General features: G+C 39.3%; 1 protein-coding gene across 1 annotated transcript in view; it reads left to right on the forward strand.

The window, feature by feature from the left end:
• Window positions 1-13,201: 13,201 nt before the first annotated feature.
• Window positions 13,202-27,774, forward strand: part of LOC124259425 (equilibrative nucleoside transporter 1-like) — a 41,966-nt gene continuing 27,393 nt past the window's right edge. Inside the window, 2 exon segments of the mRNA XM_046693571.1 lie at window positions 13,202-13,253; window positions 14,805-14,925. The gene's annotated coding sequence lies outside the window, so the exon portion shown is untranslated.

Raw genomic sequence — 27,774 nt, forward strand, 5'->3', positions numbered from 1 at the left:
TTAAAGGGATTATTATAAACACACTTGAATGAGCATTGTGCCCCTGACTACACTGGATTTCCTTTTGAATGTATTTTGGGCCTACGGCCTTTTACTGGAAATAAACTCTGTCTGTAAGTCTGTTAATGGAAGCAGCCTTGATATGCCCACCCCCAAGACCGATTGTAGCCGGTTTGGCCTTTGGTTACCACCATAGTATTACTTGGTGTCTCATTGGAGAGCTAAGTATCCCCTTTCCCTGACATTATATTTAATATTTGTTCTTTAACCTTACTTATAGGTGGCACGGACCTGACATTATTCATACATTGATGTGCTTGGAGAAGTCATGCCAGTATTACCTTGGAATTCTTTGGAACCTCATTTCACTTACAGAATTCGAAGAACAGAATGTCTAACTTGTAGGTCACATATGTCCATGTCAGTTTTACTCTAAGCAATACAACGCTCGGACAAAACACATCTGTTTTCCACTAGCATATAAAATAAATAAAATATGTAGCCTTGCTTCAAATCAGTGCTGAATGATAGGTCCATGGATGTAAATTACATTAATGAACTCTATCCCTTAACGAGGCAATCTTGAGAAACAGGCAGTACACGATGGTGTCTTCTGGGGAATTTTTATATATATTTTTTAAATCTAGAAAATATGATCTAAACTAATAGTTATTGCCTTAGATACTTGTGCCGGTCTGAAACGTACATCTATGTTAAACAAATCTAACTGTATTATTAAACTTGTCACTGTACATATCCTTACTTATATTCCAATAGAAGTTGTTTTATGGAAGTGTGCTGTTTGTTTTAGTTTGTTTTCTGAAGTGGTGGCAACTGGCCCATAGTACAGAGAAGATTAGTGAGTGAGTGGTAAATCTTCTTAACAATGCATAATGTACATACATCACGAGAGTTTACTGACGTTCATAATTTGTTAAATTACTAAATATTTAGAAATGTGACAAATACAAATATCTAAATTACTTGTAAGGATGGGGAGAAGATTGCCAAAAGATATAACATTTTCTGTGACAATTTACAAAAATACCAAAACGATAATATAATTCCAGTACCAAAGTACTGGCTTCAGGCTATTTGCTGTCTCAGTTTACTTGGTTGAAATATGAAAACAAGTTAAAAACATGTTGTTTGTGTTCAAGCGATGAATGCTATCAATTTAGGACTTATTATTACCATAGAGATATGTCTGTTTCATATAAAGTATTGATTCCAACAATGTACAATGGTTTAGCGACCGCCACGCATACGGCCCCCTAAGGCACCTCGGCGCAAATAATTGATTCACTTTGACCTCTTGGCGTCTTTTGTGGGTGAAAGTCCTCGGAATGAAGACATCCGGTCATGTTCAAGTGTGCACTCTGGCGGTGTAGTATATAGGTCAGGGGATACATATGTGTGTCTAGCTGGATGGCTCGAATGGCGTGGTTGGGATAACTCCGTTGAGGTGAGTTGACGAGTTGTGAATGTGTGCCGGAGCTCCTATATCTTGACAGAATGGGTGCACATGGTGGAAGTTACGAAATTATCCACTTTCTATGATACCACTGTCCGCTGTGCAGAGTTTTGTCCCTTTTTCCGTATCAGGATCCGTTAATGGATACTATACAAACTGTAGTGCTTAGAAGGCACCGTTGTTTGACACAATAATATCTGATGCAATAAACATTTGATTATTGTATCAGATATTCTCGGTACAATGTCTTCAATGACCGCGCTACCAGTGACTCAATGTGGTTGTCACATATTTGGTTGGATTCCAGTTTTTTCAGTAGAAATCGCGTTCGCGGTTTACATTCAATAGTGCCATGAATAAGTCAACTACATTTATACTCAAATAATACAACACGTCAGTATTAACCTCAGAACCATTTTACTACATCACTACATTAATAAACCATAACGGCTCCGGGCTGTTGTGAAGCAATACCTTGAATCTATTCCCGATGGTAGTTCGGTAGCTACAATAATGACGTCAGTAACCGTTTCCATACCCACAGGAAATCTCTGCTGAAGGCAGGGTCGATTGTACGATGCCGACTATATCATGAGCAGGTGTTCATGAAGCACTAAAATCGTGCACCCGTGAAGATCCGGGTTAGAATTGATCTTCAGTAACCCATGCTTGTCGTAAGAGGTGAGGTGAAATTGGGTTTTACGTCGTGCTTGAGAATATTTCGCTCATATGACGACGTGCATGCGTGTGTATGTGTATGTGCGGCTGCTTGTACTAGCCCAGACTTAAGCTGGTGTTATAGTGCTAGCCCACTGAGATACCATGCCGCAGTGAAGCATGAATACCCCTCTCAGACACATTATACCGACTCCGAGCCGACCAGTCCTTGTTGTACCCATTAATGCCGAGCGCTAGGTATGACGCGGTCGGGGATCGAGCCCGCGACCTTCCGCTCTCCGGGCGGACGCTCTAACCACTACACCACGGAGGCGGTCCTTGTCGTAAGCGGCGACTGCAGTGTGCGACATAGTTTCCAGATTTTGCTAGCCAGTTGGGATAGCTGTGCCTGAAAGTTACTAGCCCACAAAACAATTTCACAAGCCGAAATTTGAATGTAGACACGGGTTTGATCATTAAGCTGCTAATATGATGAACATTTTTATCAGGCCATAATCGTGCATTATTTAAAAGTGTATAATAACTTAACAAGTCGGAGAGAGTGATATATTTACAAAATGACCCCATGACAATGCACTAGCCAGTCGGACCAGTAACTGTGGAGATTTACTAGCCCGACTGGATGTTTACTAGCCACGGGCTTGCGGGCCAGTGGTTATTTCGCCCACTGGGCAACTGACGGAACTAACTTTGTTGACTCATGTCATCGTATCCCAATTGCGTAGATCGATGCTCATGCTGTTGATCACTGGATTGTCTGGTTCAGACTCAATTATTTACAGACCGACGCCATGTTGCTGGAATATTGTTGAGTGTGGCGTAAAACTAAACTCACTCACTCACTACAAAATCGTCCTGAAGATTACAGATCACTCTTGACCCCTAAAACATCTAAATATGGCAACTTCCACAACGCTCCTTACATCAGATAGTAACACATTCCTGACAACTTACTGTTCCTAAATCACAATGCCATGAACTTCTCGTTATTCATGATCTCGTAAACACATATCCATTCATCTACATATGAAACTACAGACCAGGAGCAGTCTCAGTTACTGTAAGGTACAGGTAAGCTACAGGTAAGCTACAGGTAAGCTACATTTCATTTTGAAAACATTTACCTCTGAGACTATTGAAACACTTGTTGAGCTAAACTATACTCTGTCATATTCGATATACAAATGTCCTGTATGATTGCATTTGCAATTGAGTAACGAGAAACTTGTGGCTTTGTTGTTCACATGAAAGAACTCCCTTGTACAGTGAATGGGTCTGGTTTTACGCTGCTTTCACCAATATTATAGCAATATCAGGGCAACAGACACCAGAAATGGGCTTCCCACATCGTACCCATGTGGGGAATCGAACCTGGGTCCACGGCGTAGCGAGTGAAAGCTTTACCACAAGGCTCCCCCGCCACCCCTCCCATCGAATATATATAAAGTACAGTTTTGACATAAACGTTCCCCTGTACATTTACTTTACGCAGTGTGTTGATCTATACGTGCGTGCGTGCGTGCGTGTGTGTGTGTGTTGTGGTATAGCCTAGTGGTTAAAGCTTCCGCTCGTCACGCCTATGGCCCGGGTTTGATTCCCTACATGGGTACATTGTGCAAAGCCCATTTTTGGTGTCCCCGTGGCGTAAAACCATACTCACTCACTCACTCACTCACACTGATCTATACGGGTGCTGAATGTCACAGTTTCCCTTTGACCACGTGTCAGTGGGTCGTCACTATCCGTAATGATGTACTGTGTGACATGCGCATTGTCAGTCTCCACCGGTCACGCAGTTCCAAGGACTGAAACAAAGGCCGTACTGAGTACATCACCCCGTTATAACAACAATTATCATATGCACTTGTAAACTCGGATGCAGACAGTTATTTAAGACACACACTTGTGATCGTGTAATGCATTATGAAAATAAAACTAACCACTTATATGTTAATGTAGTAGACGAAAAAAACAAACGTTAATTAATCTATTGCGCGTTATGATTATTGATTAAATAGTGTAACGTAATAAATAATGCTGCATATATTAACAACTTTGATGCCACCAGATGTGACCATTAATCCAACACATGCTATACATACTTACACATGCGCATAGAGAACAGCATAGAGAACGTGTTCAGGGGTATGCTATGGTTTGTTTTAACTGTATTTCCTGATACACCAACGTAAACAAATTGTGTCAGGTATATTATTTTGTACTATGTTGTAAAGGTAGGAATGATGTATGTTGGTAATTACAAACATGTAATCAATGGACAGATAAACACCATTGTAGCGAAGTAGTGAGTGAGCATGGTTTTACGCCGCTTTTAGCAATATTCCAGCAATATCACATGTCCCAAGCCGTGATATTGCTGGAATATTGCTAAAAGCGGCGTAAAACCACAATCACTCACGCGCGGGTTGTCGCCCTGTTGATGGCTATAAGTTTGTCACCGCCATACCCAGTCTCTCTCACAGATGCTAAAGAATATATACTGAACCGCAAAATAAACGCAACTTACTTTGTGAAAAACATGCGCTTCAAATAAATTTATTATAGGGGAAAAAACTATCCCATGGTGAAACCACTCATTCAAAGATGGTTTTGCCGTTGTTTCCGGTTATTCTTGACCATATCGCCCGAATGCGATTTTTTTTCATGCTTTTGGTGTTTTCTGCACGATGTTTTCACATTTCACACAAAAATGCGTGCATTTCCATCAAGTTGAATCCTTTATAAGGCCGGTCATTCAAAAAATACCATACACCACAAAATCGACTTGAAGAACGCTGAAAAAACATGCCACGTCTAACGCAACAGCAGCGAGGGATCGCCATTGGAATGTTGCTGGCCGGATCAACAGAAACTGCGGTGGCCAGGCACTTCGGGTGTCACGTGACATCAATCACCAGACTCTCCGCAAGGCATCGACATACCGGAAATGTTCAAGACCGGCCACTCTTAGGACGTCCGAGAGTAACAACGCCAGGTCAAGATCGTCACATCCGGGTTACTCATCTGCGTAACCGACAACAGCGAGCATCACAGACGGCTGCAACCATTCAAGGGCCACACCATAACATTTCTGCAGACACCGTTTGTCGTCGACTGAGGGCAGTGGGGATCAGATGTCGCCGTCCTTACGTCGGACCGATACTTACACAACGTCACCGCCACCATCGTTTACAGTGGGCTCGACAACACCAGCGTTGGCGACGTCACCAATGGCAACAAGTTTTGTTTTCTGATGAGTCGAGATTCCACATGTCACACGCCGAAGGCCGATTCCGTGTATGGAGACGACGTAATGAGCGTTACGCCAACTGCTGCGTCCTGGAGGCTGACCGCATGGGAGGAGCTAGCGTCATGGTGTGGGGCGACTTCAGCTTCCACCAGAGAACACCTTTGCACGTGTTGCGTCAACGTGTGGGATGCCATAGTCTATAGAAACGAAATTCTTCAAAACCACGTTGTACCGCTGTTCCAGGCCCAGCCTCAGCTCCAGGTTTTCCAGCAGGACGATGCTCGTCCTCACACAGCACGGGTCTCTATGGACTTACTGAGAGGGAACAACATTGCTGTAGTGCCCTGGTCTTCTCTGTCCCCGGATATGGCACCGATCGAGCATGTGTGGGATGAAATTGAAGACGGATACAGGCAGCTGGTCCACCTCTAAACCTTAGGGATTTGGAAGCCAGATTGGTCAGAGAATGGAATCAAATGCCCCAAGCCTTCTTCCAGACACTTGTTGACTCAATGGGACGACGCTGTACTGCTTGTATTGCAGCCAATGGGGGTCACACCCGCTACTGATGGAGACACTGTTTCATGACATTTTTTGTGTTTGGGGGTGGTGTGGTGACAAGTGCTTTTTCAATAAACATTAGTGTTTTCACCAGAGACCACAACCCATTTCTTCAACGTTTACTTGTCTGTTGTTTATTCATAATGTTCAAATTAGGTGTTCATAAATTAACATTTGTTGGCATTTGCAATTCAATTTGCGTTTCTTTTGCGGTTTAGTATATTGTAAAGGACTCGAGAATGTTTTGGCAGGTCGCGATTGCCTCAGCCCGAAATTAAGGATTGTTCTGGGTTTAATTTGGACATATTTCCATTTAGTAGATACGTATTTTTAAATAAAATATCTTGTTTTCTGGCACTTGATCTCATTCTACACCATACCCTTGTGGTTTAGTTCTAAGACATTCACTAAAGCCATGACTCCCGGTTGTCCTTCCGTACACAGAGGCTGGTAACGCAAAAAAACTAGCATCAGGGTACATACTGTCACTGACGGGGTTTTAACACTATACATGTTACAGTCAGATTGTGAAATCAGTCATTTCGTGAAAAAACTAAAAAATTCAGTCATTTCGTGAAATAACTAAGAGGGTCAGCCATCCAACTATCCCTACTGCTCGTTCTCTTTCTTCCTGGGTTAACCTTGGCATTCTCTCTGTGTGACTTTATGTGCAGTGATATTGCAGTGTTGGACAGGACATTTATACTGATTTTTCGCACTATCTTTCCCAAGTATCCGACTAAGACATGTGTTTCGTGTTTCCGAGAGTCGGGGCCAGAAAATGCGTTTTGGCGATTTGTTTCGTGCATCACGAACATTGGCAATCGTTATCAAGCACATTTGTAACCATCAAAGTAGATGGAAACGTCCAAACCTATTAATATAGCCAATAGAGGAAATGGCTGATCCTCTTAGTCATTTCACGAAATGACTGATTTCATAATCTGACTGTAACATATATAAGGACATGCCCCTGTGCCTTCATATAGTATGGGGACGCCGTCTAATAGCTATTTTTTTACATGCTAATTAATTAACTGCCTCCACCGATGTTTGTACATATTACAATAACCCAAAACCAGGTAAATATAAATTATGAGATACATATTTTGTGTCAACGTGTTTGTGGTATTAACCTGTTTCCAGGGGAACTGATGATGTTAGCTGTAAGTGTTTCCGAACAGTCATACACGGCCATTGTCCCTGAAGTCATTCATTCCGCTCTGGGACGCACTCTTTCCGCTGTCCCGAGTACAGTGTGGAGTCTTGCGGGATATATCGTTAACCCTTTCACTGTGATTGATATGATTTACTCTATCACTGCACATAAATGGATCGTTCTCGTCACTCTTACAATCGCGATTGCGAATGTCAACAACGCTCGACCACTTTCATTCAGCAGTTACTACTGAGTGCTTTTATTTCTTTATCAATAACCGATGTTCTCTGTTGATACACAATGTATGTATGTCAATATATTGGTAGGGATCGGTGAACAACTACAGAATGGGGATAGTCACAAATCGTGTTTTATAATATATAGAATAAGTTCTGTGTCTTGAGTCAGGGATGATTTTATGGTCTGGCGCCCTCTACCGGTGAGTCTCGGCCTCAAGCTGCCGGGCCAGTATACATTCATGGTATTGACGTTAGCATTAGTGACCTTTGGTAGATGGAAACTTCGCCTATGTGTCACAGGGGTAATCGTTATCTGATATAGATTCATCATTACAGGTAAGATGGTGTTTAAACGCTGTGAATGTGTGATTTATAACACGCGTTATGGTGTCATTTTACAGTTCAGCAATGTGGTGTTCGAATACTATGAATGTTTTAATAAATGAACAGTGACATTCGATGCTTCACATTTCACAATATTCAAATATAAAGGTGCAGAAGCAAGAGATAATTGCCTTATTGTCGATGGTTTGTTCACATACGTTGTAGCTCATTCTTTTGCATTCTAAATAGTGACACATGAAGGTCCGGGCTCGAATGAACCCTCAGTAACCCATGCTTGTCGTAAGAGGCGACTAACGGGATCAGGTGGTCAGGCTCGCTGGCTTTGTTGACACATGTTATCGGTTCCCAATTGCAAAGATCGATGCTCATGCTGTTGATCACTAGATTGTCTGTACGAGACTCGATTATTTACAGACCGCCACCATATAGCTGGAATATTGCTGAGTGCGGCGTAAAACTAAACTCACTCACTCTAAATAGTGATGTTGGAGTGGGAATATGGAAACTTGCTTTTGAGTGTGACATTGTGTTAATGATGGACATGTACACATGTGGAAATTTCGTCTCGTCGCTATGTGGCTGAAAAAATGTGAAATATCAAACCTCACCTCACCTCGGAATGTTTTATCTAATATTAGTAGAAACTGAGTTGGCCACTATTCCTATAATCTGATCCTAACCCATATCGAAAGGAACTTCCCCATTGTATAACGGTACTTATACTTGCAAGGTGAAGGATAATATTCCCTACAGTGTGAATTATATCCCCTTAAAGGTAGAGTGAGCGAGTTTAGTTTTACGCCGCTTTAGGCAATATTCCAGCAACATCACGGCGGGGGACACCAGAAATGGGCTTCACAGATTGCACCCATGTGGGGAATCGAACCCGGATCTTCGGCGTGACGATCGAACGCTTTAACCACTAGACTACCCCACCCTCCCTTAAAGGTAGAAGTATGGGAACAATCTATACTTACAATACAGAATCTTCAGGTCAATGCTTTTCGGTTGTGTGCAGTGTGTAAAATGTATACATGCCACTTTTTAAACCATGTCTTATCATATCGATTCCACTGCAAACAGTAGTCATGTTATTCCATGCATATATGCGTATTCAAGCAATTCCAGTATAAAGTAAACCAATGCAAGCTTATGTAGTCTGTAACAGAGATGTATAGACTGTCAGGTGGACAGGCTGCACAACCTGGCGTTCTCCTATCATGGTGGGATCTTCAAGTCACTTCCTTCTCTACATTGTCTAATATGTCAACAGGTGAGAATATGAAGGTATGATTTATAGAATATTATACATAGTTTTCCTTAATTGCATGGGGATAGGCTTAGGGTTGGGATGTTACGTGACAACCCTTCAAGCTCTGAAGATCTGTGTGCGAGTGAGTCATGTGTAACATGTATATAACGCCATGCGTGTTTCACACACCCCATACCACACATCTACAGCTGATAATCTGTAGTGTATCACTGATGACATTCGTAGCTCAAACGGGCGGTGGTGTAACCTAGTGGTTGAAGCGTCCGCTCGTCACACCGAAGACCCGGGTTCAAATCCCCACATGGGTACAATGTGTGAAGCCCATTTCTGGTGTCCACCGCCGTGATATTGCTGGAATATTGCTAAAAGCGACGTAAACCTAAACGCACTCACTCACCCCGAGCTCAACCAAAGAAGTAAAGAATTCCACTTGCAGCACAGCTTCCTGTGGGTGATAGAGTCTGGTCCAGGGTTACCACAGCCCGGGGTTGATAGTTCTTGGTTGATTGCTTGTTGTTTTACGCCGCACTCAGCAATATTCCTGCTGTAGGACGGCGGTCTGTAAATAATCGAACCTGACAATCCAGTGATCAACAGCATAAGCATCGATCTACGCAGTTGGGATACGATGACATGTGTCCGATCCCGTTAGTCACCTCTTACGACAAGCATGGTTACTGAAGATCAATTCTAACCCATTGGTTTCGAGCTCATGCATATGAAGACGTACTCTAAAGTTCCACGGGTAGTATGAATCCTTCGACCTCGTGTCGTACCTTGCCATGCTACCTGGCGAATACCCATGTCTACATTAGTATTGTGACTTGAGACTTCTACTGCCGTCAGCTCGTGTCTGCGACCTATATTGTGAGAGCACCTGTTCAGGGTGTCAGTATAGTACCTAGTGTTAATGCCTTTCAATCGCTGGTTAAATAATCATTAATCGTTTCAGTAGCAATTAAGTTTCATGTATTAAAAACTGTAAGAGTACTTGAAGTACAAAATCTTAATCCTTCGACATATCTAAGATTTAAGCCCCAGCTCCGCCTCATCTGTCCCCTGTAATGAGCAACGATTGAAAACGATGCCCCTCCCAGCTGATATTTGAGTTGGCCTTTAACAGCAAACAAACCTGCTCCCCATAGCAAACACGGCAGTCGAATCGGGAAAAGCGGAGTGGATCTGGACAGCTAATACCACTCCCATCGTGCCCAGAATAATAAACCCAACAGTGCAGCTAAATATAGCGCTTTCTATATATGGATAAAGTTAACAGTGAAAGGTGGAATCCTGGTTGAGTTCATCCTCCTTAACTCCATCACAACAAGCGTTAATTAGGTCGACTTGACACCATAACAATACACCGTAATGATCCCCTGTGGGGTCGACAGTCGCCACAGACGGGTTGGGCTGTGAAGGTAGGTAGTGTGGTTGTAATAGAATGCGTTCAAACTCTGAGTTAATTGGTGGTTGTTAATTAAACAGCTACTGTAACAAATCACAGTTCTTGTGTGTCATAAGAAAACAGCTTTTGGCGAATGTAAGGGGTGTTGCATTCTGAGCTTTTCAAGTGTGTGCGTCAGAGATGTTTTGTGGATTTGTTATCAACGAACGTGTATGGATTAACGAGTGTCCGGATAAACCAGTATGGTTGATGGTGACTTAATTTTTAACTCTAAGCTGACTCTTTTCACACGTGCTGTAAATATGCATTCGGTTATAAATGTTTGTGACACAAATTGCACAACAACAGTGTACATGTAGATCCAGTGTTTTAATACACAGTAAGGTTAGTCGTACTTGTTTGAGACTGTCAGCTCATGCCCATTTTAGGCAGGCGTCCATATACCACATAGCGAAACATGAATTGTAGAACGTGAAACAATGCATATGCGACTTGTTTGCGTTCTACACTTATGTTTCAAATACATTTATACGTCCATGATGGTACATGGCTGAAAAAGAAAGAAATAAGATACTGATTTTCCATGGTGATGTAACATGATACGGGTGTCACAACAGTGTTGGGGACATAAAGCTTGCAGTTTACTTAACGACACTATAAGAAACTGTTCTCATTTTAGTAACTTAATTAATGCATTATTCAACTGACATCGTTCTTATTAGCACAACAGAGTAAAGTTTCCTATGGAATCCTGGAAGGGACATTGTCGCGTTGCCGCCTCTCAAAAACAAGCAAAATGAGGCAAAATTAACCACAAATGCGACAAATGGCCGAAATGTCGCGTTGTCGCGCTTTGGTTATTTTTGCCTCATTTTGCTTGTTTTTGGGAGGGCGACAACGCGACAATGCGCCACGCGACAATGTCCCTTCCAGGATTCCATAGTTTCCTGCACTGATTGATGTTTAACTATATGATGCAAATATAACCCCAGAAAAGGTCGATGTATGAATCTGGGGTTAGGGTTACTTAATATTCTAGACATTGTGATATAAAGTAATACTTATTGTCTTAGAGACTTGTGCAAGTCAAGGTAGTATAAGGACATGAATGCGTTAGTTGAATGCCAAATTTTCATCCAGTACCTATACAGTATGTGCCATGTTTCGTACCTACTTTACTTTATACTTTATACAACCTCAGGTCATCCAAGGGCAGGGGTGGTGCATAGGGTAGCCTAGTGGTTAATGCTGAAGACCCAGGTTCGATTCCCCACATGGGCACAATGTGTGAAGCCCATTTCTGGTGTCCCCCGCCTTGATATTGCTGGAACATTGCTAAAAGCGGCGTAAAACCATACTCACTCACGCATTCTAATGTACGCATATGGGTTGGCGGGACTGCCTATAGTGGTTAAAACATTCGCCTGTTACGTCAAAAGCCAATGTGCGATTCCCCGCGGGGGGAAGATTTGTTGAGCTCAATTTTGGATTCCCTCCATTTGACATACTGCTTAAATATTACTCACTAAACATGATGTTATGTTTAAGTAGAATGGAGATCAAATACCCTGGATATATCGCTCTGTATCCTGTCACATATTGGGTGACGTCATTTGATAGTGTGTGAGTGAATGTTATTTGATGACGCAGTCAGCAAGATCAATGCTATATCAGGGTGGTGGGGTAGCCTAGTGGTTAAAGCGTTCGCTCGACACGTCGAAGACCCGGGTTCGATTTCCAAAATTGGTACAATGTGTGAAGCTCATTTCCGGTGTGCCCCGCCGTGATATTGCTGGAATATTGCTAAAAAGCAGCGAAAACTAAACTCACTCACTAATGCTATGCTATGATGCGCTGAAGACAAATGAGTACGGACCACGCCGACCAGTCACAGAAAGCACGAGCATGCACGTGTACGAGCCCTGTATTTGTGATACGATCAGTTGTCTCCGTGCCAGAACACCCTATCCTCCCGTCGGCTATTGGGGTAAACACCAGTTAACTTTTGGGATCTAGTTTATTAAACTGGTTTTGTTTCAGATATGCATATGCAACTCTGCTGTAGAAATGCTTAAATGTCTTAATAAAGAACTGTCAAACTAAAAGGACTGAACACATCTCCCTAGCCTTGTAAACTCTACACTGGCTTCCAATTCGCTTCAGAATCGAGTACAAAACCCTGCTCCTTGTTTTCAAGTGTTTAAACGGTCTAGCTCCAAAATACCTCTCAGATTTCCTGACACCATATCACCAAACTAGATCACTCCGGGACCAGTCTCACCTTGAAATACCACGAACTAGAATTCAGTCATATGGGGACAGGTCATTCTCTAGAGCAGGACCCTTCCTCTGGAACAATCTACCAGCCACCCTTCGTTCCGAAATCGAACTGTCAAGTTTTAAAAGTGGTGTCAAGACGCACCTATTCACCTCTGCATATGGATAAAATGGACTCAGATAGCGCCTTTGTGCAATTACATTGATAAAAAGCGCTTTATAAATATTGGCATGCATGTACAACGAAGTCTGTTGTTGCTTATTTGCGGTTGTATTATTATGTTCGCAACAGCCGCCCTGATATGTATTATTAAAATAAGGAAAACCTTACAGCTGTACATGAATACTGGGTTTTTATGACGGTTGACATTATCCTGTAACAATAACAGTATTCATATGTATGTTGAAGTCCCGACTTCAAGGCCATGTGGTATAACTACGTATATACACTGTCTAGTCCAGGGCTTATTGTTCATGCTACCCCATTATTCTAAGTGTATATTTATACCATGTAATGATACACCCTGAACAACGAAACACCAACATCGTACAGCTAACGGGAATGGCTCTCTGTCCTCAACAACACAACTCGGTGAGGCTTTAAGTCCGTTTATTATTAACAGTATTGTAGGTTTGTAAACACGCAAATCTGAAATAACATGTATGCTCAACAAAACAGTTAGGACCACCCCAATATTCAATATTTAAGTATTATATGGATCATAATATATATGAACTATTAAATACTCTAATATTGAAAATGGGGGTGGTCCCTTACTTTTGTTGTTGAGTATATATCATTATGTCTATTTTATCAAATCTCATTGCACATTGGTTTGATACTGAATAACAATTGCATGATTGCCACTGAACTATTAAGTTTTGTGATTTCCATTTGTTTTGAGCTTGTTTTATATGTACAGTGGCAATAATAGTGTAAAAAATCTGCCCTTGGCAATCGTCTGGTCGGTGCGCATGTACGGTGTTGATGTCATTGAAAGAAAGGTTCATAGGCTGCGTTCTTTTTCTGTGTGTTTTTTACGAAGACAGACTTTCTCTGTCATTTTGTATGACAGACAAAAACAAGTGGTCGATAGTATAAGTATACGCGCTTGGTCAGGGTATAGAACAAACAAGTACCTATACAGACATGCAGGGTTTGTTGAAACATCACAAACAGCCCTTGGGTGTATTCAATAGTTTTGCAAATGTTCGAGATTTCTTCAGTTTCGGGAACGAAAGCTATTCTCTGGGCTCTGCTAAACATTATTCCCCGTTAACAGAGTTGCTTTTCGGAGACACTAGCCTGACAATCGTAGTGTTACAGCTATTGCAAATCCAATACGTTTGAACAGATTTGCAATAATCGTAACGCTACGACCGTGTGGGGCGTAGCCTACAGAACCAGCTTCATGGAAAGGGGGTTTCTCGTGTTCTCGTTAGACATAATAGTCAAGGCTATTAGCTAAACATAGAACTGGCCCAGCAACCCATATGTTTGTCGTAAGAGGCGACAAACGGGATCGGGTGGTCAGACTCGCTGACTTGGTTGACACGTCATCGTATCCCAATTGCGTAGGTCAATGCTCATGATGTTGATCACTCGATTATTTACGCACCGCCGTCATACTTAGCTGAGTGTGCAATCAAATAAACAAAGCAAGCTAGTAGTACCCGGATGCCTACGTATATTAATGGTAAGCTTCTGTATAAAGGTACGTTTAGGGGATTAAATGTTTGCCAAACAAAGATTGAGGTAAGTTGTTTTTAAAAATTGAAACTGGTTGGATTTATAAAATCTATAAAACCCACACAGATTTGGACTCCAAGATGGGGGGTTCGAATCCCCACATGGGTACAATGTGAAGCCCATTTCTGGTGTTCCCCCGCCGTGATGTAGCTGGAATATTGCTAAAAGCGGCGTAAAACCAAACTCAGTCAGTCTGTCAGTCCAAGATGGGCTCCGAGATTCAAAATGTTGCATACAACTGCTGAGATCAATGTTTCAGTGAAACAGAAATCTGTATAGCACAACACATGTTAGAACAACCATCGGAACCACCGAGATCTGATTAATGCGTTTATATTAATTAAATGCATTTGATTTCGTCGTGTTCAGCTTGGTCAAACATCTGTGTTGCAGCTGGGAGCGCACCGAAAAGGGACGTAACTCAAACCTAACCATAGGTGGCGTTGTTAGTTATGGCGACCAACAGACTACAACATTATTTCAACGGGTCTGAGTTTTGCTGTTATAACTGCTGGTAGGATATGTCTTTAACTTATGTCTATGCACACTAACTTAGTATTCAGCGGGCTCTTCGCAAGGAACGATATAACCCTTATCGCTGAATGTTGCGTCAAAATTATGTAATGTTACAGATGTGCTGTTTTGATTTTTGGTCCTGATCTGAAGATGCATTGTTCGGTAGGTACTCGACTTTGTTGCACGTTACACTGGCACACTGGGGACACAGAAGAAACTTAGTCGACTGAGGTTAATATTTCATTTGTGAATAGATCGGATCTAGTTGCACATCTTGTGCAAAGTTAGTTCACGAAAGAGCTGCGTGTATATTTTCTGGGGCCTCAGGAAGTTTAATATTCATCAGGTGATAAAAACAAGTTTACGCTTTATCTATTTTGAATTGAAACTATTTTAATATGCTGTGATAATATTCAGAATGCGTCTGGTTTGCAAGCACCAATATGTGTGAGTGGCTGGAGCAAGGAGGCCAAGGGTCATTTGAAGGTCTATTAAAAGGATGAACAAACCTCAGGTTCATGTTACAATTCACAATGTGGCATTGGTGCAGTCCATGGGAAACCTCCAGATATATATATATATCCTGAATTAAACATAAATATTTATGGACCTAACATATTCAGACCATTTATATTGAACAAATTGGCAGCAGTCTCCCCAAACCATCAGGTCACTAAATTCTTGCATAGAATTTAATGGCTATGTAAATAATAGACTGCTTTAAATAAATATGAGCAGATCAGTTTTGTTACATATTTATGAAAGACTGTATTTAAAGTGAGAAGTTTTTACCTAGTTGCAGTTCTTATCGTTCAATAGTATGCCTTCCAGAATGATGGGGAACATATAGGCACCTACCATGGATGCATTCATTAGATTTAAATGAACTAATATTCCAGCAGTGACAAATATCATGTTCAAGATTTAAGTTGACATATGCAGTTCTCTGTTCATCTTCAAGATTCTTTTTCTACCATGCATATTTCAGAAGCGGTGATGTTCAAACGAAACCTGATCTGTCAGTGCATAAATTGTGCACCACATACATGATCAGATGGGGTTACCATAGATATAATGGAGTGTGAGGGGGTTGTTAAGCAAAACAAACGTTTATGTGCTAATCATATCATTGATATTACTTGCTAATATCTGCATACCTAGGTAGATTTGGCTTGAATTGAACTTCAGCAGCCCATGCTTCTTGTAAGGGGCAACTAATGGGATCGGTTGACACGTGTTGGAGAGTCCCAGTTGCGAAGGTCAATGCTTGGGATCAATCACTGGATTGTCTGGTCCAGGCTTCATTATTTACAGTTATAATCCTTTTAATATTGTTGAATGCCATTAAAACATTGAAAGAAACAAACCAAAGTTACTTGTTCGTGCTTATGGTGTAAAATTTATACATGTAGTGGGGGAGTTTCGAAATTATAACATTTACTGAACAATAGTGTAGATGTATCACATATAATGAATTAAAAAAAACTACATTCATTAATTTAAACATGGTTAACAGGTTCCTTAAATAATTCTTCAATGAGTGTGACAGAAATCTGGTCAAAAACATAGAAAATGAATGTGTAAACAAGGTTGATCTTGTTAATTGACAGTGTATTGATTCCCAAAGTAATCCCTGGGATTCAGAGAAAAGGGTATTACCAACTTTTGTAAGGATTATGTCATGTATATTGGGAATGTGTTGTAACCCAAACCTTCTGGAAGGATAATCCAGAACATACAGAAATTTGAAATAGCAAAGACCTTGGTTTGGTTTGGAATTTTGGGAAATAAGCCATTACTAAATCATATAATCTTATCTGCTAAAATATAGAGAATACTACACTCGGTCTCATTACATACGAATTATACGAAACGATTGTCCTTCCTATGGTATCTGACCGAGCCAAAGCGAGGTCAGATAACATAGGAAGGTCACGAAGTTTCGTGATAATTCGTATGTAATGAGACCGAGTGTGGTATTTTATTTATTACCCGCGGCCTTTACGTGCATTAAATTGACAAAATAGCGTATTTTTGTTAATATTTTGGTTCCAAACCGAAACCGATTTCATAAAGAGGTTATGAAGAGTTTTGTACTGTAGTACAATATTTGCATGACGCCACACTGTAATGACGCCACTGCCTTGGTAACCGACGCCCGATGCATGTCAGTTGTCATCGCCTTGTACAACCTCCTACAGTAAACTGCCCAGAGCACCCCTCGTTTCTTGGTTTGCAGTTGCTTCATTCGCTAACATCACTGGTGGAAACATTGCGTTTATGTTCTTCGACGGATATAATGTCTCAGTTCGACTCACAATTAAACAGCGACACAGCAACGTTCGCGATGTTTACATTCCCACAATGCATTTAAGTTGAAGAATGAAGGAATTCACGTGTTTGTTATGAATGAAAAAATAGTTACGTCAAAATGTGACCTAATTGAGAGGTCAACGGTTATCCAATCAAATCATTAGAATCTCAGGTCAAGTCGTTACGACACAGGTCAATGCGATACGACACTCGTGTGACGTACAAGATTAGTATGCAACTACCCATACGTTGACCACGTGGGTAATAAATATATATACTTGCACTTTGAAGAAAATATTTCCAAAAGTTAATAATTTCTTAATTTTTTTTAAAGACATTTATACGGTTGAGAATTTCATATCCACGGGAACAATGTTTATAAATGTTCAGACAAATGGTTTCCTTTTTTCTCAATATTTAATTTCTGACTTAATCTTTGATCAAAGGGAAATAACTTTACTGGATTATAATCTCTTTATGCTATCAGTTGATCTAACATTTTTATTGAACCCAATGAACTTTGATCATGTATATGACATTTATTGCTTTACTTTATATGCTTGTATTCAATTATGGGAGCAAATAAAAAGATTTTAAAAAAAAAATTGTAAGGAAGGGGGAAACCAGTTAATGATGAAATGACATTTATCAGTGTCCAACTTGTAAGATAGATGATCTGAACTATTTTTGCATGACCAGGACATTTCTGGTGTCCCCTGCCATGATATTGCTGTAATATTACTAAAAGAAGTTTAATAAACTACACTCAATCACTGCATGCCCAGGAGTACATAATATATTCTATCCCTGCATGATTTTATTGGGCTGTTTTATTTTGTTAAAGAAAAACAGCTGATCATGACATTGTCCATGTTGTGGTATTCTCAGATCATGAAACTGTCACTTATAACACATCTGTCATTCCTAAATTACTCAGTAATTATTTGATGGGTTCTAATGATGAGAGGATTCATTAGTCATGCTAATTGGTGGAATTAACTGTAATCATTGGTAGTTGTAGTTATTGTCAGCTATCAAAACATGGGTTGCCAGCGTTGATGTGTCATATAGTTCAACTTGGATTCGTCATCTGATGTGGGTGCAAATCTCATTTATCATGTTTGTTGATAAACAACTTTTTCATCCACAGTTGACTGATCTCAATAGAAACTGACCTTAATTCACAGATACGAAGATAATAATGATCACAATATTGTTTGGAATTGTGTCTGAAGTGAGATGCCCATGCTCAAAGGTTTTTGACATTTCAAATTATGTGTAGTTGAATGTTAACAGTAAATATCTATTTTTTTATGTTCAGTTGGTTGGTGCTCAGCAGTTTTCGATATTAAGCAGGTTTTTGTGATTTTCGTCTATAGCATTCAAATATATCATGTCGGAGGACCCCCTGTATCTAAAACATTTAACAATTATTCATGACAGCATGATGTTTACAAACCTGTTTGTGATTGATATTCATCACCATCTCTTTCAACCATCAGCATTTGAATTTAGCGGGAGGGGTTTTGAAAACCCATCAAAATAATTCTACTCTTTTCTGAAGGCGACCGCCTCCTTGGTGTAGTGGTTAGAGCGTCCACCCGGAGAGCGGAAGGTCGCTGGTTCGATCCCCGACTGCGTCAAACCAAAAGACGTTAAAATATGGTACTTGTTGGACCCTGCCTGGCTCTCGGCATTAATGGATACAACAAGGACTGGTCGGCTTGGAGTCAGTATAATGTGTCTGAGTGGGTTATTCATGCTTCACTGCGGCATGGTATCTCAGTGGGCTAGCACTATAAAACCTGCTTAAGTCTGGGCTAGTACAAGCAGCCGCACATACACACGCATGCACGTCATATGAGCGAAATATTCTCAAGCACGGCACAAAACCCAATTTCACCTCACCTCACCTTTCTGAAGGCCACAAAAACTTCAAAGCAAATGTCCCTACATAACTGCATTGTTACAGCACAGGCACATGGTCACAACAGCTTATCGAACATATGATGAAATCCATTTCAAAACAATTACAATCAAGCAAAACATACAGGAACCACTCTGTCAGCTTCACACCCGTAACATTTCTTTCACATCATAGTTTGAAATGTCATGAAATTGAAGCTCATAGGTTTATGTTATACAGTGCAGACTCCTCTGCAGCTAGGAATATGACTCAAGAAAAGGCTGTATTTAATGGTTCCATTGGCAATCAGCAGTTTGTACCATCAGTAAATCTACAGGTTGATATTGAACCATGTCATACATAACAAACATAACATTTGGGATTACACTTTCTCAAAATAAAAAGATTCTAGTACTTTGGGGGGGATGTCAGTCCAATCTGGGATTCGAACCCACATTCTCAGAGTCAGGCACCTAATTGCCAGCACACAAAGTCAGTGATCTAACCCACTCAGCCACTGCAGTTTCCACAGTCTGACAACTGGTACTCAGTACTAGTAATGTAGATAATGTACATTTTGTACCTCTCTGACAAACCGCCTCCGTGGTGTAGTGGTTAGAGCGTCCGCCCGGAGAGCGGAAGGTCACGGGTTCGATCCCCGATCGCGTCATACCAAAAGACGTTAAAATATGGTACTTGTTGGTCCCTACCTGGCGCTCGGCATTAATGGGTACAACAAGGACTGGTCGGCTCGGAGTCAGTATCATGTGTCTGAGTGGGTTATTCATGCTTCACTGCGGCATGGTATCTCAGTGAGCTAGCACTATAAAACCTGCTTAAGTCTGGGCTAGTACAAGCAGCCGCACATACACATACACACGCATTACGTCGTCATATGAGCGAAATATTCTCAAGCACAACGTTAAACCCAATTTCACCTCACCTCACCTCTCTGACAAGTGTGACTTGGTCAAAGTCAAAAGGGTTCATGAGCAATAGATGTTTTTTGTAAGGCAGTGTTACTTATATATTCACTTAGGACAAGCTGGTCTTGGGGCTGCTTCTGTTTTTGCATGTCATGAAACACCTTCTTAGTTTACATTACTGGAGTCTCCTATCTTTACAGCTAACATTATCATTTATCATTCCCAAACTGGTTTCGTGTTCAGTGTTGAATTATCATTTTAATAGCGCGTCATGCAGTTCAAGTTTTGATGCAGTGCAGGTATAAGCATCACTAGTTGAGTGATAATCAGGTGAAATGAAAATAGAATCTCCTTCAGGAAAAAATAAGTCTTTTAGGGTTTTACGTGACACAGATACATATGTGCAGTACACACAAATGTTATGACCGGACACAGATAAAATACATATTGCATCCCAAGGGACACACATTTTTATTCACTGTAATATTCTTTTCTTTTTTTTTGTAATTTAAATTTTATTTCTGAATCCCTGTTACAGTCAAAAATAAGCAGCCGGGGACAGCTCAGTCTGAAGATATACAGTAATGTAATGGGATACAGGTGGAATATTTTAGGAAATAAGACAATCCATTCACTCACCATTCACACAAGTACAAGAATATTTTTAATTATAAACATATTAATAATATAATTAATTCAGTCGTCTTTGAATAAGCTAGATATAAGAGCCATTTCGAATAAAATTCGCCGTTACAGCTTTTGTTTAAAAAAAAACATTTTCAATAGAATATCTCAATCTCAACTCACTTCTGAACTGAGCAATATTTGGTAAAACAGAATTGAGCTTGCATTTGTACAAATAATATTTTCCCAATAATATGAACAAGTCAAAAACAGAGTGAGTAAAAACATTTTTCTTACAGCCAAAAATTATCAGTTCCATAGTGAGATTGAGATGATGGATGTGGTCACAACCTTCTGTTAACCATGATAAAAAATTTGACCAAAAGGTTTGCACAAATTCACATTCCCATAACAAGTGACAAATAGATTCCGTTTCTTCATTACAGAATGAACTTGATATTCACTGTAATATTCTTAACAATAAACCTAACACTACAATACACTCACTACTTTATTCCTTTACAACAACCTCATATTTCTTGTAAGAACCCTTGAAATTCGTAAATGGGGGTCCCCTGGAGCCCTAGGTTTGTAGGCGATGGTAAAACACTAATGTTGATCCATAAATCCAACGACTGTAATGTCCTCGAGCATAGTGTCTGACATATCAACATAATCAAGTACTGTTACAGACTTTATAGCTTCAATATCCTGTGTGAATCGAGGGGTTAATCAAACTGTCATGTCTCAGTTGATCTTACAACTATAACAGCACTGTGTTTGTTGTGTCTGTGATGAACACAAATGGCTGTGGGGTATGAGGCCAAAAGTGTATTTTCATATGTTTGTATGTCTGACAGCCTGAAAGACACAACATAATCTAATATAGAATCTATTAAATATGTACACATGTTTAAGTTACTTGTTAAGTTTTCAAAATACATATGTCTGTTTATTTCAGTGTTAATAACCTTATGTCAACACTATCTAGTTGTATACATCTGAGCTATATATGAAGTTACAGTGCTACAAAATATAAATACAATTATATAATGAGCAAACAAAACATACTGTACATATCTCTTAGGGAAAATAGTTTAATTAGCATGATCATAGAGTACATATGGTGCATCTGCTATGGAGTTAGAACTTAGATACTAGATTGGTGAAACCCAAGCTATGACCATATGGACATGCATCTTTGTTACCAATCTCAAAACAGCGCAATGAATATGTATGTATGCAGAAAACAATATATATATGCAACAAGTGATATGATATAAAATAATGTTTAAGGGTGAAAATGCTCTAGTCACTCAAATCAAACATACAATGCTCATGTCATTGACTCCTACACATGCACTTACCCATTATGCTGCAGATATAGAGTTATAGGTGCTAAGTACATAGGTTAGAGTTTACTATTGTATTTGTATAGGTAATCATAACTCACTGAATTGCAGGTTCATCTGCAACAACAAGATATAACATATTTTAAGTAAATCATATCTGAATTGCATTATACATTACATCATGTTTCTAATTATAATGAACTAGAAACTATCCATAAAAACATTTGATACAATATGAACCCACCTCAAGTCCTTGCATGATAGAAATTCAATCTCGATAAATGTTTGAGAACAGTGTGTGTTCTTTCAGAAGAGAGCAAGTGAGTTTAAAAGCTGAACATTGAAGTTAAGCTGTGGCCAGCTTGGCCTATCAGTGGGACAATAGAACTGGACAATAGAGTGTTGTAAGCATGCAGTGTGACAAGTACTGGATGTTAGACTAAGAGTAAAGCTTACTGAGCAGAGTTATGGAATGAATGTTTTAAGGCATAAAATGTTAACTTATAAAAAACATAACTAATATTCTAATACACCAATAAAAATATTCTAACTATTATTCAATTCGTATTATTAATTCTAAGATGCCTATCGGTTAGAACAATCGAAACAAAAATACATTATCAGACAATAAAGGCAAGCGTCCTCATACTTACTGATGTTCTAATTCTTACATTAAAGGTCACATGCAACCAAAAATCAAACATAATTAAAACACAATTATCACTTATTCATGACATATAATATACATTGCTGATTATGAAAAAACATATCAACAAAATTATAAGCCGCATAACAATCTCAAATCAAAAGTGCAAAATTGTGTACTTCGGGTTTACTTCCCAAGAAATGAAGCAGTCGGGATAACGAACCCAGTCAGAGCGGGTGGGTGTGCACTCAAGTGTAACGGCTGGTTCATTTGCAGATGCCTTCACGGCTAATTGTGTGTGTGTGTATATAGAGATGTTGGGTTTTGTAAATACATGCTCATTTTTTGTGTATAACATTTTGCAATCAACAGACATCATAACATGTCATGTGTTCAAGTATCACACCTGCCTGTCTGTGTAATTACATAATGTGACAGAGACCGAACTCGGGCCATAAATCAATGCATTTTGTTTATGGTGTATAGCCTGATTGGTGTTAAGTTCAACTTGCATGTGGTCAGTGATAGCAGCTGTGTATTGAATATTGTCATTAGCAGACAGGCAGGCAGACACACAGGTGTCAATAAAACAAGACATTGAGTTTTGTCTGTGACAACGACATATCTATATCACAGTTAGAAATTCTGTCAACGCTAAATAATTACATTGCTTTTAAGCATCGAACTGAGAAAGTGTCTCCGGTAAGAAGAACGTGTGGTGAAATAGACAAAATGAAATTATATAAACAGTTAATTTACTGTCATAACATATAAAAAGCTCACGCCTGTGAGATATCAACAAAACATTAGCAAAATAGCTCACACCAAAGCCTTCACCGAAAGTATTCACCCGACAACCCGCCTTCCAAGCTACCTATTTACTTTATGCGCGACGTGCTATGAGCACAGCCCAGCTGTTGAAACCCGCTTTCCCCAGAAAAGTCTGGGGAAAATTAGTGAAACGCTTGAACTCCGATTTCGCGCTTTTTCATCGCGTTATTTTTCAACTTTATAAGTTGAATTTGCATTTTGACGATTTGTTTCGGTAAGTCCATACCGAAGGTATCAAAATCTGCAAAGTTGTGTTTTACGTTGCATTTGACCTTTAAAGTGGTGTATGTTGGTTGTTTATCAACTTTATTGCTCAACAATCTGCTGCCTCATGAAAAGATCAATATCCAACAATTGAAACTATAGTGAGCAGATGGCTGAAAGCTGGTTGGTCCAGATGTCACAATATGTCAACTTTATCATTTTGTGTTGTAATTGAATGTTTTGAGCAGAATTTTTAAAATCTATGTTATTATTTTCAACCTGATAAATGACTCACTCCTCATATCCTGCTAGTACTAATCATTTCCATGTTTAATTATTTATGATACTGTTTGCCGTAGTAAGTGCCATAGGTATTCAGAGGCTGACAAGGGGATTGTTTATTGATACCATACACATGTATACTATAATCTGTTTTCAGAAATAAAACAGTATTGAGCATACTTATTTCATTTGTTATGTAACACTGTATCAAGATACCAAAACATGATAATGATTATCATAACAATAATGGGGTGCTCAGTAAGTTCAGACATACAGCAGACCGTGACAGGCTTACATCATTATCATCCAGTGTGTACGTGTCATGATAATGTGTATATGTCATTATCATCCAGTGTATATATGTCATCATCCAATGTATATGTCATTGTCATCCAGTGTGTGCATGTCATTATCATCCAGTGTGTATATGTCATTATCATCCAGTGTGTATATAGAGAATACTACACGAGGTTTCATTACATACGAATTATACGAAACGAGTGTCCTTCCTATGGTATCTGACCGAGCGAAAGCGAGGTCAGAAACCATAGGAAGGTCACGAGTTTCGTATAATTCAAATGTAATGAGACAGAGTGTGGTATTTTATTTATGACCCACGTCTTACATGCATTGATTTGACAAAATAGCGTATTTTGTTATTGTTATGGTTTCAAACCGAAACCGGTTTCATAAAGAGGTTGCGGAAGAATTTTGTTCTGTATTACACTTTGCATGACGTCACACTGTATTGACGTCACTACGCCATTCTCGTCTGTCCCCTTTTCAACCGACGTCACGCTGCATGCCAGTTGTCATCGCCTCTCGTACAGCCTCCTACAGTAAACTACTCCGAAGCACCCCGTTTCTTGGTTTGCAATTGCTTCACTCAGCTAACATCACTGGTGGAAACATTGCGTTTATGTTTTTCGACGGATATAATGTCTCAGTCTGACTTACAAGTTAAACAGCGACACGGCAACGTTCGCAATGTTTACATTCCCACAATACAACAAAGTTGTAGAATGAATGAATTCACGTGTTTGTTATGAATGAACAAGTAGTTCCGTCACAACGTGACCTAACTGAGAGGTCATCGGTTATCCAATCAAATCATTAGAATCTCAGGTCAAGTCGTTACGACACAGATCAATGCGATATGACACTCGTGTGACGTACGAGATTAGTATGCAACTACCCATACGTTCACCACGTGGGTAATAAATGTCATTATCATCCAGTGTGTATATGTCATTATCATCCAGTGTGTATATGTCATTATCATCCCACAAAATCTTTTACTTTGAAGGTGCTAACAATGAAAACAGTGGACAAGTACCCATTTGCATTGTTGTTCAATATTTTCAGATATTGTGTTGATTTGTAGACGATTGTCAGTTTGTCTTACATTTCAGGACTAAGCATCATAAACAAGGACAATTTCTTATGGATCACACCTACTTCTAAATGTCAAGCAATAATTAATGCATACAGGCATCATTGTAGTGGTTTATGGAACAGATTGCATGAACTTTATTACAGTTAATAGTACTACTGGGTCATTATGTGCTTATTTCACTGTTAACAACTGTTAGATGTGACAGCAGTCGCACAACAAAAAGTGTCATCACTGGTAACAGGCATTGCTGCTCAAATGCTTATTACGGATGTTTTATGTGCATTGGTATAAACAATTATTCCTGAAAGCTGTTACAATCTTTCCCTGCATTTCTTTCCTGTTCATGAGATTCATTGCTCATGGGATTATTCATGGCTGTTTCTCCCAGGAGAATGTGTGCTAGAGCAGATCAAATCCTGCTGATTGTGGTTGTGTATCACTGCATTTGATTCCTAGAATATGATATATATATAACTTTATTCAGTAGAAAGGCCACAGGCCCATGTACAATATATATTACAATACAAAAGGCACAATAACTAGAACATATTTTTATATATTCACAATAATAATGCGCTATGTCGCATAAACGCTTCCTTAATATAATTTGCATACATATATAAATAATTGCTATTTTCATTTTGAAGAAGGCAAATGAGAGAATTTCTATCTTTACAGTCAATATTTAACATGTATCCTGTTCTTAAATTATCATATTGTGGGCAAATAAACATAAAATGAACCTCATCTTCTAAAATGTTCTTACAAAATGGACAAAATCTTAATTCTCTTGAGATATTATTTCTTCTGCCTGTATTCTTCATAATATTTAATTCACCAAATCTTAAAAGTGATAAAAATCATCTTAAATATTGATACATCATTATGATGACACTTCTTGTCATTGCAGCTCTGAACGAAAGTATCCAGAGCCAGGAATAACTATATGAACACACTATGTTCATTATTCATTTGTATCAGAGTATAGTTATGGTGTACCGGTGTAGTATTTGAATCAAGAGTTTCCAAAACAATTTTGCTTTTATAAAATTAGTGATGTGACAAGACAATTATAGTGTGATAATATGGCAACACAGTGTTGTTTCCTGGTGTGTATTTGTTTTTTAATGCCATACACAGCAATAATCCAGCTATATGTCAGCGGTGTGTTCATTATCGAGTCTGGACCACACAAGCCTGTGATCAACAGCATGAGCATCGATCTATCAATTTGGATAGTTTCCTGGTTTGCGGTTCTTGATGAAAATCATTGATTTGTTTCTTAATTCAAACTCAGAACAGTGTTAATATGGTACAAAGATCTTTTCTAAACCATTGCATCGCAATAATGATAATAATATGAAGTAGTTGTCATTGATAAACTATCTTGCCTTTAGTGTTAAAATGCCTAAAATATATAATATTATGTAAAATTCCAAATTTTGAACAAAATAACAATCTTTTTCACCAATTCACCTGCCAGATTCACTATAGTTAAGAATCCAAGACAAATTCCTGAACATTGAACACTCTGCAACAGACAACCTTTTAACATTTTGAACTGCTCAGATAAAGTAACTCATGATTACACGAAGCTGTTTTAATTACATAGTATCATGGGATCTTCGATTTTTGCTTACCAATTCCCTTTAGTAAGACAAGTTGCAAGAATTTTTTTTTTTTGTGCAACTGAACTTTATTTTTTAGACCAGTCTGCTTTAACATGATCAAAATTAATGCTTCATCTGTTATAACTTGGGGTGGTGGGGTAGCCTAGTGGTAAAAGCATTGGCTCGTCACGTCGAACACCGGGTTCGATTCCCTACATGGGTACAATGTGTGAAGCCCATTTCTGGTGTCCCCTGCCATGATATTGCTGGAATATTGGTAAAAATGGCATAAAACCATACTCACTCACAAACTGTTATAACATTTATAAAAGGAAGTCTTGATGTCACTTTTATGATTTTAAGTAACTTGCAGGGACCAAAAACTTTCATTGATGCATTAAAAAATTACAATTTAAAAATGTTAGCAGCAGGGGTGGAAATAACCCATTGGCCGACGCCGAGTCCAGTGTTTTTATCTGTCGGGCATGCAAATTTGTATATCACACTGTACTGGTGTCCAGTTGACTTTCCAATATTAATTATGTTGTTTATTTAAAAAATCAACAAGAAAACGGCCTGTATAGTGGAAAAATTATCAGGGCAAGTGATTTTACATGTGCCACTGTACCGGAGTACACTAGCAATTTTAAAGTTATTTCCAGCCCTGTAGCAGCCTTGTTTTGTTTGATTGTTTTAGATATTATTCAAAGCAGAACGCCAGCTTTGTGAGAACATATATTTTCAAGCATATTTTATG

This window comes from Haliotis rubra, unplaced genomic scaffold (assembly GCF_003918875.1).
Source record: "Haliotis rubra isolate DU_JTF1 unplaced genomic scaffold, ASM391887v1 Scf118, whole genome shotgun sequence".
Classification (NCBI taxonomy): Eukaryota; Metazoa; Mollusca; class Gastropoda; order Lepetellida; family Haliotidae; genus Haliotis; species Haliotis rubra.